This window comes from Scylla paramamosain, chromosome 36, assembly GCF_035594125.1.
Source record: "Scylla paramamosain isolate STU-SP2022 chromosome 36, ASM3559412v1, whole genome shotgun sequence".
NCBI lineage: Eukaryota > Metazoa > Arthropoda > Malacostraca > Decapoda > Portunidae > Scylla > Scylla paramamosain.
In genome coordinates this window covers 9486908-9491907 of record NC_087186.1, presented here as the reverse complement: position 1 = coordinate 9491907, position 5000 = coordinate 9486908, and the positions used below count along the sequence as shown (strand labels likewise).

At 43.6% G+C, this 5000-nt stretch overlaps 1 protein-coding gene across 1 annotated transcript in view; it reads left to right on the top strand.

Annotated features, from left to right (window-relative positions):
- LOC135090939 (ras-responsive element-binding protein 1-like) overlaps positions 1–5000 on the top strand; it is a 209070-nt gene that overhangs the window by 11395 nt on the left and 192675 nt on the right. The gene's annotated exons all lie outside the window — the stretch shown is intronic.

The window sequence follows — 5000 nt, the reverse complement described above, 5'->3', positions numbered from 1 at the left end:
CAACAGCCTGCCTTACTCTGATAGACTGTGGTGGGGTTCTCAAGGGTGTTTTTCATATCAATAGTGGTGGTTTAACAAGGGCTCTGTAGTGGTAGAGGGTGATATACTGTCCATGGAACCTGACTTGTCACCTCACCTGTCTTTGAGAAGTGCATGTTAAGATTCCAGTGTTTTTAATATTGTTAGCATAAGATATTGAGTTTTTTTTTTTATTTATTAATTTATTTATTATTATTTTGATTTGTTTTATGATTTCTTAGTTCTTTGCCTTTTCTTCTCTTCTTCTCTTCCTCCTCCTCCTCCTCCTCCTCCTCCTCCTCCTCCTCCTCCTCCTCCTCCTCCTCCTCCTCCTCCTCCTCCTCCTCCTCCTGCTTCTGTGCCTTCTCAATACCATTCAGTAATCCAAATCTTTATAATATGTAACCACTATAAATCTCTCCTCTTCTTCCTCTTCCTCTTCCACACATCCTCCTCTTCCACCACCACTACCAGCACCACCACCACCTGCTAAAACTCCTTCAGTCCCTCCCTACCCCCTATCCACCCATGCACAACCCGCCCATCCGCCTAAGCCCCCCGCAGGTCAATCATAGGCGGGGGCGTGGGTGGAGGGGGCGGAGGGGGGCGGAGTGTGGAAAGGGGGGCGGTGAAAGAACGGTAAAGCCTGAAGAAGATTTCCACGATGCTCCTTTGTTTGTGTGATGTCTGGCTGACCTCTCGTTCCCCTTCCCTCTTCCCTCTCTCCCTCTCTCCCTCTTCCCTCCCTCCTCCCTTCCCTCCTTGCCCCCCTTCATTATCTCTTCCACTCGCTCGCTCGCTCGTCCGCCTCTTCTCTCGTTCTTTCCCTCTCTCGTCTCTCCATCTCTCTCTCTCTCTCTTTTTTTCGTCTTAGTATGTCTGTTTCTCTCTTTCTTTCTCTCTTTCTCTCTTTCTCTTGTTCTTTATTTAGAGTCACTTACTCTTTCATTTCATTTTTTTCGTCTTGTTGTTGCAGTTTCTCTCTTTTTCTCTTTTCTTTTCATTTCCTTTGCCTTTTTTCTTTTCTATTCTTCTTTTGCCTCATTTTTTCACTTTTTATTATGTTCACTCTTCTTTTCCTTCGTTTCTCTTCTTTCGTCTCGTTTCTCTCTTTTCTCTTCGTTTCCTCGTCTTCTTTTTTCTTCTTTTCTTTCAGTTCTTTCCTTTTCTTCTTTGTGTCTCAATGTCTCCCTCTTTTAGTCTCCCTCTTATCTCCCTCTCCTCTTTTCCTGTTCCTCCTTCCTTTCCTCCATCTTTCTCTCTCTCTTTTATTACCTCTTCAGTTCTCTCTTCTGTCTCCTTCTCTTCCTCCTTCCTTTCTCCTTTCTCTCTATTATCTCCTCCATCCGCTCTTCCCATTTATCAAGATTATCATCCATTTATTCTCTTCTCTCCCCCTTTTCTTTATTTTCTTCTTCTTTCTCCTTTCTCTCAATTACCTCCCTTCTTCCTCTTCTTCCTCCCTCCTTCCCTCCGCCGTGAGAGTAAGAGGGAGGAAGAGAGGAAGGAGTGGCGGGCCTGGGAGAGAAGGAAGGAGGGAGGGAAGGAGGGAGGGAAGGAAACAAGGAAGGGTGATGGACCTTAGTAAAGAAGGAAGGAAAGAAGAAAAGAAGAAAGGAAGGAATGAAGGAAGAAAAGAAAGAAGGTGAGAGAGACATGATAAACAATAACAATAAAGTAGAAGGAAATGAGAGAGAGAGAGAGAGAGAGAGAGAGAGAGAGAGAGAGAGAGAGAGAGAGAGAGAGAATGGAAATAAAAGAAAATAATTAGAGGAAAGCTGACAGGCAAATGACTCAACAGAGAGAGAGAGAGAGAGAGAGAGAGAGAGAGAGAGAGAGAGAGAGAGAGAGAGAGAGAGATGTTAAGGGTAGATAAGGAAGAAAATAAAGGATAATTGCAGAGAAACACGAGAGGAAAGATGGTGATGGTGGTGGTGGTGGTGGTGATGGTGGTGGTGGTGAGGGAAGGAAGGAAGGAACACGAGGAGGAGGAGGAGGAGGAGGAGGAGGAGGTAACGCGGAAGTCAGTGTGTAGCGGGACAAACCCTTAAATTTGCCTCATTCACTCTAAATTGGCGGAGATTTAACGCTGAGAGAATGCTTACGAAAATAAATGAAGCTTGTTTATTTATCTTTCTGGAGAAATTTTTTTTTCTTGTTTGTGAGAGAAAATTGTAATGATGGTACTACTACTACTACTACTACTACTACTACTACTACTACTACTACTACTACTACTACTACTACTACTACTACTACTACTACTACTACTTCTACTACTACTACTACTACTACTGCTACAACAACAACAACAACAACAACAACAACAACAACAACAACAACAACAACAACAACAACACCAACAACAAAACAACAACAACAACAACAACTACTACTACTACTACTACTACTACTACTACTACTACTACTACTACTACTACTACTACTACTACTACTACTACAACAACAGCTACAATAACTACTACTATTACTACTACTACTACTACTACTACTACAACTACAACTACAACTACTACTACTACTACCACTACCACTACTGCTGCTACTCCTGTTACCACCACCACAACTACCACATCAACACCACTACTACTACTACTACTACTACTACTACTACTACTACTACTACTACTACTACTACTACTACTACTACTACTACTACTTCACTTTCACTCACTTGGTTTCCTTTCTCTAAATTTCGCTTTAAAATTTTCCCTTTTAAATCTTCTCTTCTTCATTCCCTTTAATTAAGAGAGAGAGAGAGAGAGAGAGAGAGAGAGAGAGAGAGAGAGAGAGAGAGAGAGAGAGAGAGAGAGAGAGAGAGAGAGAGAGAAGCTTAAATTAAACTTATTGTCACGTCTTTAAAAACGTTTGATCCGAGAGAGAGAGAGAGAGAGAGAGAGAGAGAGAGAGAGAGAGAGAGAGAGAGAGAGAGAGAGAGAGAGAGAGAGAGAGAGTAAAAAAGAGCACACACCGGAACCACACACCCTGTTTCCGCTCTAGTTCCGGTCTCCCGCACGTCCAGATCCGTACGTTAATCGGAACACCTCGATTAACCGGCTTTATTCACTTATCCGAACTATCTGATGAATGGGCGAGTGTCCGAGAAGGGGAACCGGACCCGGATAGTGAAAATGGGTGGCGTGGGCGTGGGCGGGGATCGGTTTTTGATGTGTTTGTAACGGGGTGAGTTTCCGGTTCGTGCACAAGGATTCCGGAAGTATGCAGGAAGGAAGGGGCGGCGGTGGTGGTGGTGGTGGTGGTGGTGGTGATGGTGGTGGTGGTGGTGGTGGTGGCGTGTATGTTCTTAGCTGTGTGGTTGAACACTTTCCACTTCGCTTCATTGTCAAGGCCGTCACTCTACTGCTGGTGCTGCTGTCCTCCTCCTCTTCCACCTCCTCCTCCTTCGTCTTCTTCTTCTTCCTCTTCCTCTTCTTTGTCTTCTTCTTTTCAGTGTTGTAATGATTTTTTCTTATTTTTTCTTTGATTTCATTTATTTTTTTGTGTTTTTCTTTTTGTCCTCCTCCTCCTCCTCCTCCTCCTCCTCCTCTTCCGTTGACTTCTTCATCTTCTTCCTCTGTTTTGTTTATTTTCCTTTTTTTTATGTTTTCTTGTCCTCCTCCTCCTCCTCCTCCTCCTCCTCCTCCTCCTCCTCCTCCTTGTCCTCGTCCTTCTTCTTCTTCTTCGTCTTCATCTCCTTCTTTTTTATTTTCCTTGTTTTTTTAGTTGTTTGTTGTTTTCTTCTTCTCCTCCTCTTCTTCCTCTTCTTCCTCTTCTTCCTGATCCTCATTCTTATATTTCTTCTTTTCCTTTCAGTTCTTCTATCCTTCCTTCATTTTTTTCCTTCCTCTCTTCCTCCTGCTTGACCTGCTCGTCTTCCTCTTCCTACTCCTTCTCCTCTGCCTCCTCCTCTTCTTCTTCCTCCTTCTTCCCAGTCATAACACGGAAATAGGAAACAGATGGAGGAAACAAGGAAGGAGGAAGGAGAGAGGAAGGAAGAGAGAGAGAGAGAGAGAGAGAGAGAGAGAGAGAGAGAGAGAGAGGGAAGGAAGGAGGGAGGAAGGAAGAGGAAAGGAAGTGACAGGCGGATGAGAAAAGGGAGAGAAAAAAATGAAAAAAATAGAGAAAATAATGTAAAGATTTTTTTTACTGAGGAAGGAAACAAAATAAATAAATGTTTTGGTTTTTGTATAATTTTTTTTTTTTTTTTTTTAATATTTGTAGGAAAATAAAATAGAAAATAAATGTAAACAAAGAAAGATATGAAAAGTGACCCCTCTCTCTCTCTCTCTCTCTCTCTCTCTCTCTCTCTCTCTCTCTCTCTCTCTCTCTCTCTCTCTCTCTCTCTCTCTCTCTCTCTCTCTCTCTCTCAGTCTTTCACTATCATCTCCATCTTGTTTCCTTTTTCTCTCTCTCTCTCTCTCTCTCCCTCCCTCCCTCCCTCCCAAATTGCCTCCTTCCTCCCTCCCTTTCCTCCTTCTCTCCAAGCCTTTGAGATAGTTTCCTCCATTTCAAAAGAGAAACAGAGAGAGAGAGAGAGAGAGAGAGAGAGAGAGAGAGAGAGAGAGAGAGAGAGAGAGAGAGAGAGAGAGAGAGGGAGTAAAATGAGGAGGAGGGGGGAGGGAAAAGAGGGAGAGGTTAATATCACAAGAAGGAGGGTGAGGACCGGATGTTTCCACCTCCTCCTCCTCCTCTTCCTTTTCTTCTTCTTCTTCTTCTTCTTCTTCTTCTTCTTCTTCTTCTTCTTCTTCTTCTTCGTTTTCCTCCTCTTTCTTCTTGTTTTTTCTTTTCTTCGTAGCTTTTTTCCGCATTTCTCATTCCTCCTCCTCCTCCTCCTCCTCCTCCTCCTCCTCCTCCTCCTCCTCCTCCTCCTCCTCCTTCTTCTTGTAGCTGTTGTTCAAAATATAAACGTATTTTTCAGTTTCTCCTCCTCCTCCTCCTCCTCCTCCTCCTCCTCCTCCTCC